General features: G+C 38.6%; 1 pseudogene; it reads left to right on the top strand.

Moving 5' to 3' along the window:
• The first annotated feature begins 1,501 nt into the window (after positions 1-1,501).
• Positions 1,502-14,223, top strand: part of LOC102845841 — a 25,167-nt pseudogene continuing 12,445 nt past the window's right edge.

Genomic DNA, 14,223 nt, shown 5'->3' with positions numbered 1-14,223 from the left:
ACAGTCTTTGTTATTATTCAGATCTAACCAAACAAGCCCCAACTCTCAAAAAGTCTGTTCTGCAAACTACATCCCATATTATCCCAGAGAGGACAGGATAATAATGACATCATTTTATACACAAACATTCTGTGAATGGCAAGAAAAAGTCACTAAATTGCATATTAGATAGAGTCGATATAAAAATTAAAGTTTGCTGACATTAAGATCTTCTGAAATTATCATTTATGTAAACTGTGCTGAAATCCCAAAAGCACAAGGTTTGCATCCACCTCCACAAGAGCTGCTTCTAAGAGAAAGATGAATAGTCTCTTCCTGTACAATTAACTGCCTCTGAAAAACCAATGGAGTGTCAAGCTATGTGTTGGTTCTGATTGGACAGCATGTAACAACAATAAACAAAGAAAGTAAAGCGGTAAATGTCCATTAATATTTAAGCCTTTGCAAAGGGTAGGTGACTACCCAATACAACAAGGAAAATGAACACATAAAAACTGCAAATTCCCCTCAAGAACTCTTTCTGGGCATGGGAAAAATAAAGAAAAAGCTAGGCTTATAGGTTAGAGGCTTGGTTGAGCATCCATTCATTCTGCAGTTTCTGTCAACAGTTGCCACTGGCTAGAAAAGGACATTTTTGTTTTCTGCCCCCACAGGCCCAGCACACTGTGTCCTGGGCCTAGAGCCTACTAAACAACAGAAACTCCTTGTAAAGTAAGTGAATGCGCAATACCTTGATGACTTGCAATTCCAGGCATCATCGTTAATTTTGACAGGGCCTAGAAATCTACACTCAGAGGGAATTTTATGTCCTTTGATTGTTGAACAAGAAAGAACGATAACAAAATAAACATTTAATTTTTTATTTTCTTTAATTGACAGAGTAAATCTTTGGAAACTATAAAGGAAGTTGTAATAAAGATAAAATGAGAGATTAGTTGGGATGTAGGCCAGCTATAGAAATGAAAAGAATTACTGCAGTTGCTAGGCCCTGTAAGTACGCTGTACCTTACATGAAGCAGAGCAGGAAGCAAGACCTCCCCTCTGCCCTGGTCTGTGGTCTGCCATCTGGGCAAGACCAGGAATTGAAGGATTGAGTCCGGGTTATTAGGCGGATGGCCTGTGCCCGAGGTTGAGGGCAGCTCGAGGCTCTGCTGAGTGGTGAAACCAAGAGGACTTGCTCTTTGTCATTCCAGTGGAATTTACGTTGCATCCCTTTCCTGGCCATTGTCATTGTCACAATTCTGGAAAAAAGATTGGTAAATCGGCATACTCTTTTTCTGTCTTTGTCATTGACATATTTCAGGAAAAGCTCTGAAGAACACTGTTTGCAGAGGCAGATTACCCAAATAATAATACAAGCAGAGGTTTACTTGTGTTTATTTACTTATTCAGTGATCAAATTACTACAAATCAATAAATAAACATAAGTAAACAACTGTTTACCTTGATTGCTGTATACCCACCCTCGGGCAGGAAATGTAACTGTGCAAAGTTTTGTAGGATGGTGTTGGTTGTTGTGAACCATCAAGCTCGTTGTGGACCTCCAAGGTTAGTGTGGACATTTGAGGTAGAATCAACCCATAGCTGACCCTCTAGCTCAGGATTTTCAGAGATTGTGAGGATGGCACAGGATAGGACAAGAACAAATCTCACAGAAGAGTGCCTACCTTTCCTCCACAGAGAAGCTGGTGGATTTTTAACTGTAGAGCAATTCTTATCACTAAACCACTAGAACTCCCTTTGGAAGACGGTATTTATGGTTAAATAAGGCCAAGCAAGTCTGTTTACTTTGCTTATTGAACAATAGGACATCGCAATTCCTAGTTTATTTCTTGTAAATACATTTTATAAGAAAACATTTACATTTATACTTTGAAGATAAATATATTTCTAATTCATTTTGTTAACTCATCTCTTCTCAGGAGTGATTCTTAAACATTGAGTTATGAAATATGTACACTGAGATCAGCAAGGGAGGAGAAAGCAGCAAGTACAAGCAGGGCATGTTCAGCTAGGTTAGAGCAGCCAACCAGCTGGGTCAAGAGTTATAGGGAGGGCACCATCAGAAGGCTGACTCTTCAGCAAACTATTCAGACTGTGAGGCCTGGAGCTGCCTCTCCTTCAGAGAAGCATAGAGTAGGCACTGGCTCGGTCCGCTCCGGTCCCGGGCACCAGCGCCCCCTAGTGCCATCAGCGTCTGTGTGTGCCCTGCACATGAGGCTGTTTCTGATTGGCCAGCTCCTTTTACACAGACCCAGCCTTCAACATCTTTTTTTATGTGTGTGTGGGGGAATCCTTTTCGTTTCAGGATGTGCATTTTTTTTTGATTGTTTTTTTTTTATTTTGCTTGTTTTATATATTTTTTGTTTTGTTTTTTGGGAGTTCTGGTGGCCTAGTGGCAAGAAGCTGCGCTACAATCCCTAATGTATGTGGTTCAAGGCTACCAGCTGCTCTGCTGGAGAAGGATGGGCAATCTCCTCTCATGCAATTAACTGCCTCTGGAAACCCACCTGAAAGTCAGCTATAGTTCGATTCCTCATCTATGGTACACAACAAGCAAAGTTTATTGAAGAAAGTATAGAAGGAAAAACCCCAGGGTATGCAAATTTTATGTAGCATACTGAGAAGTCCAGGACAGACCTCTACATTCTAGTCTCAATTTCTTTTTTATGTGAATAGCCTTTACTTTTTTTTCAGTGCTTTTTTAATATGAAATTTTTGTTTTATACTGGTTTACTTACTAAGTTCATATACATTGTTTTTCATACCAGATATTTCCCCTTTCCTTTACCCACACCTCCCTCCACCCATCAAATTGTGTGACCCCATGATTAACCACCATCAACCTCCCCCCTCCCATCTTCATCCCTCTGCTCCCCCTTCCCCCTTGGATCCTCATACACGTTCTACAATAATGGTTTTATACAGTATTTGTTCTTATGGGGCTGAGTCCATGCAGCATAATGCTCTCCAGTCTCTCCCAAGTTAGGTAGTAATTTACAAAAACATTGCTCCTGCATGCTGCATCATATTCTATCACATGAATGTACCATAATTTCTCAGTCCATTCCATTGTGATTGGATATTTGGGCTGTTTCCATGTTCTTGCTATGCTAAGTAACGCTGCTATGAGCATTGGTATACAAGTCTCTGTTTATGCCTCAGTTCCCATTTTCTCAGGATATAATCCAAGCAGTGGAATAGCTGGGTCATATGAAATACGTATGTTCTTAAGGAAATGCCAAACTGCCTTTCAGAGTGGTTGTACCATTTTATAATCCCACAACAATGTATAAGAGCTTCTATCTCACCACATCCTATCATTTATCACTTGCTGCTCTGCTAAATTTTGCCACTGCAGCTGGGATGACATCTCACTGTGGTTTTTATTTGCATCTCTTACTGCTAGTGATTTTAAGCATTTCTTCATGTGTCTGTTGGCTATCAGAATGTCTTCCCCTGTGAAAAATCTTTCCATGTCTTTTGCCCATTTTGTAATTGAGTTATCAGTCTTTTTCTTCTGGAGACCAGGTGTATTCTTTAAACTTTTATTATGAGACCCTTGTTATGGATGGTACTGCCAAATGTTTGCTCCAAGTCAGTAGGTTTTCTTTTCACCCTGATGGAAAAAGTTTTTGATGAGCACAGAAATTTAATCTTTAGAAGGTCCCATTTATCAACTTAATCCTCTTCACATTGTACATTTCTGGCTGTATTTGGCAGTCTCTTTATATCATAGACTAGGTCTTATAAGCCTGATCCTAGTTTGTCTCTTATGAACTTTATAGTTTTGGGTTTTACTCCCAGGTGTATGGTATGTGATGTGGGTCCTGTTTCAGCTTTCTGCAGTTACAGTCCAGTTTCACCAGCACCATTTCAAGCAACGTAATTCATCACATTAGCAAAGTAAATAACAAGAACTATATGATCCTAGCAATTGATGCAGAGAAGGCATTTGACAAAATCCAACACTTCTTCCTGATTAAGATACTCAGTAAAATTGGAGTAGAAGGAAATTTCCTCAACATAGTGTAAAGCATATATGCAAAATGAGAGCCAGTATCATTCTCAGTGGAAAAAGACTAAAGCATTTTCTTTGTAAAAAGGGACCAGACAAGTATGCCCACTGTCACCACTTCTATTCAATATTGTATTGGAAGTATTTGCTAGGGCAATACAGCAAGAAGAGGAAATAAAAGGCATCCAAATAGACAAAGAGATGGTTAAACTGTTGCTATATATGCAGATGATATGATAGCATACACAGAAAACCGCAAGGACTCAACAACAACTACAACAACAAAAAAGAACTGTTAGAGCTAGTACACCAATTTAACAGAGTGGCAGAATACAAGATCAATATTCAAAAATCAGTGGGATTCCTCAGTAGTAATAAAGAGAACTCAGAGAAGGAAACCAAGAGAGCAATACCATTTACAAAGGTCAATCACAAGTTGAGACACTTGAGAGTAAACCTAACTAGAGACACAAAAGAACTATACAAAGAAAACGACTGAAGATTTCTGTGAGACACAATAAGAGACCTAAATAAACGGGGAAATGTGCCCTGTTCATGGATAGGAAAACTCAATATTGTGAAAATGACATTCCTACTAAAAGCAACCTACATGGTCAACAAAATCCCAATACAGATACCAAATTCATTTTCCAGGGAGATCAAAAGGGAAATTGTCAAGGAAAGAGATGGCAAATAAGCAAAACACTTCTGAAAAACAAAAATGACGTGAGAGGTATAACAATCCCTGACCTCAGAACCTACTACACAGTGATAGTAACCAAAACAACATAGTACTGGTACAATGACAGGCACATAAACTAATGCAATAGAATTGAGTGCCCAGAAATAGACCCAGCTATCTATGGCCAACTGATATGAAACAAGGAAATAAAACCTATCAAATGAGAAAATGACAACCTCTTTAAAAAATGGTGTTGGTAAAACTGGATTGCTAACTGAAGAAAGCTAAAACAGCATCTACAACTCAATTTCTTTTAAGAACAAGAATTCTGGGGATAGAACCATTCCTAAAGGAATCTCCAGGTGATGGAGATGGAGACTGCGGATTTGAGTCCACTAAAAAGAAAGAGTGAGGCATGTTAAGAAACCAAAGCTGGGGGAGGGAGCTTTGAGGATGGAGGTGATGTACTAACTTTGTTGATCCTTAATTGAAAAGAAAATTTTCATGTTAACATAACCAAAATTGTTCATTATTCCTTATGGTGTGTGCTTATGAGATTTAATTCCATTTGGTTGCTATAAATAGCAGTCAACTCGATAGCACTTAACAGCAAGAAGCAACATACCCAAAATATGTTATATGAAGCTTTACCATCTTTGCCTCCAAGGAACTCTTTAGCTGTACTTTAAGACATATTGCTTTGTTCTTTTGGCAGTCCATGGAATATTCTGTACTCTTCATCAACAAAGCAATTCAAAAGCATTAGTTCTTCTATCATCCTTATTTCTTTTCAAGCTTTCAGATGCATACAAAGTGATTGAGAAGACCATGTCTTGAATCAAGCACACTTTAGTGTTCAAATTGACATCATTTCTCCTCAGTAATTTGGAAAGGTCCCTAACATGAAACTTTGCCCAGTGCAATAGATGTCTTGATCTCCTGACTGCTGATACCAAGTGTATGGGTTGTTGACCCAAGTAAGATAAAATAATTGACAATTTCAATCTTTCATCCTTCTATTATTATGTTACTAATTAGTTCTGTGGTGAGTATTTTTGTCTTTTTGATGTTGAGATGCAATCCATATTGAAAGCTGTAGTCTTTGATTTCCCTCAGCAGTGTTTCAAGTCTTCCCCACTTTCAGCAAGCATCATCTGCATGATGTAGGTGTTATTGAGTCTTCCTCCTATCCTGATGCCACATTGTTCTTCATAGAGTTCAGTTTCTCAAATTATTTTCTCAGTATACAGATTGAATAGGTATGGAGAAAGGTTACATCCATGATGCAGATCTTTCTTGATTTTAAACCATACAGTGTTCTCATGTTCTATTCAGACAACAGCCTCTTGGTCTAGATAGATTTTGTATGAACATAATTAAGTGTTCTAGGACTCCTCTTCTTCTCAATGTTAGCCATAGTGTGTTATGATCCACATAGTCAATTGTCTTTGCATAGCAAGTAAAACAAAAATAATCATTCTTCTAGTATTCTCTCTTTTAGCTGGGATCCATCTGACTTCAGCAATAATGTCCCTAATGCCATGGCCTCTTATAAATAATGTTTGAACTTCTAGCCATTCTCTGTCCATGCACTATTCTAACTGTTTTCGGATCATCGTTAGCAATATTTTGCTTGCGTGTAATATTAATAATAATTCCTACATTCTGTTGAGTTATCTTTCTTGGGAATAGGAACAAATATGGATCTTTACAATTATTGACATTTATCAAAGTTCTTATCGTTTCCAGAGGCATGTTATTTAGGAAGTGGCTACCACTCCTGCTTCCAAACTTGTCAGGGTATGTTATAGAAATAAAAATGTCTTCAAAATTGATCATATGCAAAAAGTCTTTACATTCCCATATGAGTTAGTTGATCTGCTAGATATTTAATGACAAATAAATTAGGACAATGTAAAGAAACCAGAATGATGAAATATGAAAAGTCCAAGTGTGACCTTGGTTAAGGGCTGGTTGGGACTAAAATAAAAATTATACATTGTTTACTATGTTAATTAGTAATACATTTTCCTGCCTTTTAATTTCCATATATAATTATGAGTCAATTATATAAATAAAAATACTCACTGCCCCCAAACCTCAGATTCATAGTAAACATCTATCAGATTCATAGTAAAACTCTATTGGATTCCCAAGACTGTAAATCTTAATATAAGGAGACAGTCCATCTTTTGCCCATGGAGATCCTGATGGATTAGTACCACTGGAGATACACAACCTTTTGGTTAGCCATGCACCGTGCTACAGACAGCAAAGCTCATTTGTCAAATAGATGTATGGTAAAGGCACAGTGAAATATTAGTTTATGAATACTCTTCCTCTCCTTAGGATCTCTGAAAGCCAAATGGTAAGTAGTTGTGCTGGAATCTCAAAGGCACACGCTTTAAATCTACCAGCTGCTCTGTGGGAGAAGGATAGGCATTCTCCTCTTTAGCTATTTACTGCCTCTGAAAACCTGCAGAAGGGTCAGGTATAAATCAGTTCTAGTTCGACAACTTTCTCTCATTGCTACCAAGTAGAAATCAACTCCAAGCTGAATCTCCAGATGATTTCTAAGCCTATACCAGAGCTTGAACCAGAGTGAGCAGGGCACTTCCCTGTGAATCATGCAACAGAGCTTCCTTCACGTCTATTTGGATGACTGCTTTCAAAAACATCTCTCCCTCCCATTGCCATTGAGTCACAACCAACTTATAGCAGATCCTCCATTGGGTTTCTAAGTTGGTAAATTGTTTTGGAAGAGACTGCCCATCTTTCTCCCACAGAACCTCTGGTGATTTTCAGACTGCCAGAACTCTGTCCTTGGGCTAGCAGTGTAACTCCCTATAGACTATGGCCCCAGAGCTCTCTTTTCAGAAACATAGGAAATAACAAGTACTTCTTAGGGCATGGAGAAATTAAAATCCTTGTCCATTGCTAGTAATGAATATGAGACACACACTGGGCTCCTAAAAGAGCTGATAGGAGAATTATCATTGTTAGATGTTGTTGAATCAACTCTGACTCCTAGCAAGCCTTTACATAAGAGAATGAAATAAATTCATTGCTATTTTGAACGTAGGATTGCAATCACTGTGTCATTCAATCTTGCTGAGTCTCTTTAACTTTTTTTTTTTACTGTATATTACTAAGAATATTTTTGTCTAGGGACTGGCCCTTTCTCAAACTGCCCAAAGAATGTAAAATAATCTTAACCAGTCTTACTTCTAAGAAGTATTCTGGATGCACTTGCAAGGCAGATTTGCTTGGTTTTTAGCAGTCCATGGTTTTGGCAGTCTGTGATGTATTCTATTATCTTTACCAATACCACAATTCATGACTTAGCAATTCCACTGCTAGGACTATACCCAATATTTTGAAAGTAGGAGTTCAAAATATATACTTGTATGTTGTTGTTATGTGCCATCAAGTCGCTTGCAACTCATAGCACCCTATGTACAAGAGCCCTAAACCCTGCTCTATCCTGTGCCAACCTCACCATTTCTGGCACACTTACTCCCACCACACAAGTGCAACAAATATTGACCATAAATTATATTTAATGCAAGGCTTCAACCCTGCTTGAACCAGCTTGGTCATGGCCAAGGAAGGCAAACTAAAACAGACATGAATTGTTTTAAATGTGAGTAATCGAAAATGCTAACCAAAACAGGAAGAATTATGGGTTGAAGCCCTAAAATAGAAATCTCAGAAGAAGGTCTTTTTCTTTCCACAGATTTTGTTCATCTAAACCATGTTATTTTTCTTTTACCAAACTACTGTACTTGGCTATTTGCAGTGTTTTCAAAACCAAATGTTTCTTTTTTTTTTTTGTCTTTTTAATCTTCAATACTTGGTGCAGTAGAAGCTGCAAAGATGTGCCACTTTATCTATGAACCGGAGTTTTGTATATCAATAAATTCTGGTTAAAAAAAAAAAAAAGAAGTGTGGTGAATCTTTCTAGGGCCCTGTTACTTGACAGTGGATTATTGTCAAGAATGTGAACAGAAACACCCATTCAAAGCAGCACATTTGTTCTATATCTTTGAGCTATGCATCTCCATTTCTACTTAATAGGTCAAGAGATTTGGTTGCTGTGTAACACACACACTGCTCTAGCTTTCTGAGAAGGAGATGTGGTTTTTGGCAGGGTTTTAATATACAATTTTATGTTCCATTGAACATGACCTATCCACATTTTAAAAACCTGTCTATTCCAGTATCACTGGGCTGCCTGATGTGATTAAAAGCCCAAAGTCAAAATGACCTATAATAATTTGTCATATCTGTTATTCTCCTTTTGTTGTTGTTGATTGCCATTGAGTCAAGCATGACTCAGAGACTCTAATGCCTGTTTGTAGCTACTGTCATTTCTCCAAGTTCATAGTGTTTCCAGAGACATGTGATTTAAGAAGTGGATGCCACTGCTGCTTCCAAACCTGTTTTACACCTGGGAGCTCCACCAAACACTGTTCACATTGGGAAACCATGCTGGTATTTGATACCCCAATGGCACAAGGTTTAGCATCACAGCAAACCCAGGTGACTTCATATAGCACATTGACAAAGAGTGATGTACAAAGTGTGGAGAGTGTTCCTCAAGATATAACAGCACAATTATCATTTAGCAGTGGTTAATTGTCATTAAGTCAAATATGACTCAGAGTAAGCTTTGTACAAAACTTGAACTCTGTTCTATAACTAACATCATTTCTGTACTATGACTAGGGCCTGTCAGCTTAGTCTCTAGACTGACATCATTGCTCTTTAGCACTCTGGAAAGGTCCCTGACAGTACAATTGTCCAATGCAATTTTGATTTCCTAGTCTTTTGATTTCCTGTCTGCTGGTGCAAGTGTTAATTGTGATGCTGAGCAAGCTGAAATTAACAACCTCAATCTCTTCTCTGTCCATCCTGGTGCTGCCAATTGGCCCAGTGGTGAGAATCTTTGTCTACTTGGTATTAGACTAAAGGTGTGGATCATAACAAATAATTTATTAATATAAAATATATAATATTATATAATAGCTAACATTGAGAAGAATGGGAATCCCAGAACACTTACTTGTACTCGTGGGAAACCTATACCTAGTCAAAGAAACTGTTGTCCAAACAGAGCAAGAGAACACTGCATCATTTGAAATCAAGAAAGGTGTGTATAAAAGGCTGTCTCCCTTCTCTATACCTATTCAATATGTATATTGAGCAAATCACTTGAGAAGCTGGACTATATGAAAAAGAATGTGCCATCAGGATCAGAAGAATGCTCATCAACAACCTGTGTTATGCAGATGACAAGATGACTAGTAGACGTTTTCCTGGAAATATCAAAGCCAGATAATTAGAAAAATGTATCTCCTTTTCCTTTCTGATCCCTATTCAAAATATCAGCATCTCATTATGATCTTCCCACAATCAGTTTGGTGCCTTCTCCGTGACTCCAAATTCTCATTGTTTCTTCTTCTACCACACACATGTCTATAGTGCCTGTGACATATTTATTGTGTGATATATTGTGATAAAAAATTAGTTTTGCATTGGTTTCTTCTTACATGCTGGAGGCCTCACCAGAATTCTGGATATCCCATGGGAGTGTATTTTTTATTTTGGGGTTTTTTTCTTTCTTTTCCCCCCTGACAAACTTTCTTTCCAGTATGTAGACATTCCCCTTATCCCACAGCCTTGAGGTTGTGAGGTGGCGGTGTACTTTCATTGTTACCTGGTACTATCTTCACACTTAAACTTTCCCACCCGTAAGGAAAAGTTATTGCTTGCAGCCCAGTCCTCCAGCCTTGCCATCCTGTCACTTTGTTATCAAACAACTTGATCCCTTGCCCACATTGAATACAGACTTCATCACCTACCGTAGTCTCACCTTTATTTCTTCAGGATACCCATTTGAGTGAGGGCACAAATTCAGTGTAAACCTCATCAATTAATGTTGAGCTTCAATCCATATTGAAGACTACAGTCCTTGATCTTTTACAGCAAGCCCTTCAGGTCTTCCCCAGTTTCAGCAAGCAGGGTTGTATCATCTGCATATCACAGGTTATTGATGAATCTTGCTCCAATCCTGATGCTACATTCCTCCTTGTAGAGCCCAGCCTCCCAAATGATCTGTTCTGCATACAGACTGAAAAGATATAGAGATAGGACAAATCCCTGGTGTATACCCTTCCCAATTTTGAACTATGCAGTGTTTCCTTCCTCTGTTCTGATGACTGCCTTCTGATCCAAGTATAAGTTTCACATACGCACAATCAAGTGTCCTGGGATTCCCATTTTTTCCAAAGTTAGCCATAGTTTGTTGTGATCCACACAGGCAAATGCCTTTGTGTAGTCTATGTTTTCAGCCAAGATCCATCTAACATTAGCTATAATATCCCTAGTACCACAGTGTCTTCTAAACCCAGCCTCCATATCTGGCAGTTCCCTGTTGATATGCTGTACCAGTCTTTTTTTGGTAATTTTCAGGAAAGTCTTGCTTGCTTGCATGTGATATTAATGATATTATTGGATCATTTCCACAGTCTTTGGGTCACTTTTCTTTAGAATGTGAACAAATATGCATCTGTTCCAGTCAGTTGGCCAAATGATGTCCAGACATAACTTGACATAACATCCAAGGCAGTGTCTGCATGTTGAAATGCCATCAGTTCCTGGGGCCTAGTTTTTGGCCAATTCCTTCAGAGCAGCTTGAACTTCTTCCTTCATCACCATAGGCTCATATGTTGTTACATGAAAGTCTTCTGTGTAAACTAATTCCTTTTGATACAGTACTCAGTATACTCCTTGCATCTTCTTTTAATTCTTCCTTAGAGAGACTGAAGCCTTAAATATGGACTGAATCTCAACACCAACAAAACAAAGATTCTCACCACTGTGGCAATTGGCAGTATCATGATAGAAAGTGAAAAGACTGAGATTGTTAAGTTTTAATTTGCTTGGCTTCACAATCAACACTCTTGGTACCAGCAACCAGGAAATCAAAAGACAGATTATATTGGGAAAGTCAGCTATCAGGGACCTCTCCAGAATACTGAAGAGCAATGATGTTAGTCTGGAGATTAAGGTGCACCTGATCCAGTCCATAGTCTTCTCAATTACTTACTATGCAATCAGATGGCTGGACAATGACTAAGGATGATAGAAGGAGAGATGATGCCTTTAAGCTGCAGTGCAGGAAAGAGTATTGAATATACCATGGACTGCTAGGAGAACAAACAGGTTCATCCTAGAGGGTATGAAACCAGGCTGTTCCTTGGAGACAAGGATTCTGAAGCTTCATTTGACGTACTTGGGGCATGTTGCAAGGAGGGAGAAGTCCTTGGAGAGGGACATCATGCTTGGGAGTGTGAAGAGACAGCACAAGAGATGAAGACCCTCAATGAAATAAATTGACTCAGTGACTGGAGTAATGGGGGTAGGTTGGCTCAGGATAGAGCAGAGTTCAGAGCTATTGTACATAGGGTTGCTCTGAGTCACAAATGATTCGATGACACATAATAACAACATTGAAGACTTAGAGAACGTAATGTATAAGAGGAAAATTATTTGCTTTGGGACTTTTAAAGTGTTTAGCTTAAAAAAATTGACACATAAATCTGCTGATTAAACATTCATTCTGGAAAAGTAGAAACTTGTATTTCTGTAGCAAGAGGGTGCTCCTTAAAGGTAAGGATGGTGAAATTTCTTTTCACATACTTTGGATATGTTATCAGGATGGGCCAACTCTTGGAAAAAGACATCATCCTGGGAAAGATGGAAGTCAGAGAAAATGAGAAAGACAATCAAGAAGATGAATTGATACCGTGATTGGTACAGTGGACAAGAACATATCAGAGATGGTGAGGATGGTACATGATAGAACAAATTTCAGATCCATTTTTTATAGCGTGGCATTGTAAATGCTATAACATCTAACAATGACTTCCATATTAACAAATAAAAATGTAAACAAGTTTGTGAGGAGTTACAGCATGTATGCAGAGCAATCTAACAAACCATGGATCATTATGACTTTTTTTCTTTCTTTAAGAAAAATTTGTATTTAGAATTAGCCAGCTGGACTCAGTTTAGATGATCCTAATTTTGTAAGCACCATCTAAAAAGTTATAGTCAAGAGCAAGTTGAACATAGGCCTTCTTCTCTTTATCAGGCCTAATCAAGGTGTTGACCTTGGCCACATCAATGTTATAGAGCTTCTTTACAGCTTGTTTGATTTGGTGCTTATTAGCCTTGACATCCTCAATGAACACAAGTGTGTTGTTATCTTCTATCTTCTTCATGGCTGACTCAGTGGTTAGGGGAAAGTTGATGATGGAGTAGTGGTCAAGCTTGTTTCTCCAGGAGACGTACTTCCTGGGGGGTGGGAGGGGTGCATTTTGAGCTGCCTTCAGAGACTGAGCATCTTTGGCTGCTGAAAGGTGGATGACATGTGGGTCTTCTTTTTTGTGGCTGTGGATGCTCTTCAGGACAGGCCTTTAATGCCTTTGCTTTGGCTTCAATTTTGGTAGGGGCAGGGACTTCCTTCTTTGCTTTTGGTACCAACTTTGTAGAAAGGGTCCATTATGGCTTTTTAAATGAAGAAATTCTGATAAAATCAACACATAAATATAATGAGAAGTTGTTAGTGTTCCTTACCATGGAAGAAGTTTTAAGCAATTAGTTGTAAGGAGGAAACAACTAATTTTAGAACATTAAATAAAATTAGTACAAACCTGCTCTCATGAATGTTACTTCATGACAATCCTTCCCATGGTTTCTGAGTATGTATGTATGTATGTATGTATGTATGTCTTTGCAAGAAGAGATCACCTCATCTTTCTCACTGAACAGCTGATGGATTCAAGCTGCTAAACTTTTGTTTAGCAGTTTCACATTTAACCTATTATACTATTGTGCTGTCAAGTCAGAACCGACCCATAGTTATCCTCCAGAGGCAGTTAATTGCACAGAAAGAGACTGCCCGTCCTTCTCTGTCAGAGCAACTAAAGGATTTGAACCATGTGTCTTTGAAATTGCAGCACAGCTTTTCTTACTAGGCCAGCACCAGTTGTTGTTGTTGTTGTTGTTGTTGTTATTGAGTACCGTCATGTCTGAACTGACCCATAGCTGACCCTCCAGCAGGTTTTCAGAGGCAGTTTAATCAGATGGGAGGAAATTTCTCATATTTCTTCCACGGAGCAGCCGGTGGATTCAAATCGCTTTCCTTTGAGATTGCAGCACAGCTGCTTAACAGTAGGCCAAAGCTCCTTAAATTAATATTATTGTTGTTGTTGTTGTTATGTGTCATTGAGTCACTTACAACTCATAGCGACCTTATGTATAGTAGTCAAAATGTTCTTGAATTGCTTCTAATAAAAGAGTTGATTTTGTAAACCTAGTTATATCAAGTCAGACACAGCGAAACCTGGCCAGAGAGGGAGGGAGAAGGCGGCACTGGGCAAGGTCACCTCGCATAACAGCAGAAGAAGGCGTCTTCCAGGTACACAGAAAGACCGGGGGGCCCTCAGGCAGAAAG

The sequence above is a fragment of the Elephantulus edwardii genome, unplaced genomic scaffold, assembly GCF_000299155.1.
Source record: "Elephantulus edwardii isolate Elephantulus edwardi_28Jun2011 unplaced genomic scaffold, EleEdw1.0 scaffold00070, whole genome shotgun sequence".
Classification (NCBI taxonomy): Eukaryota; Metazoa; Chordata; class Mammalia; order Macroscelidea; family Macroscelididae; genus Elephantulus; species Elephantulus edwardii.
Note: the sequence above shows the minus strand (reverse complement) of the source record. Positions and strands in the feature narration are given on the sequence as shown.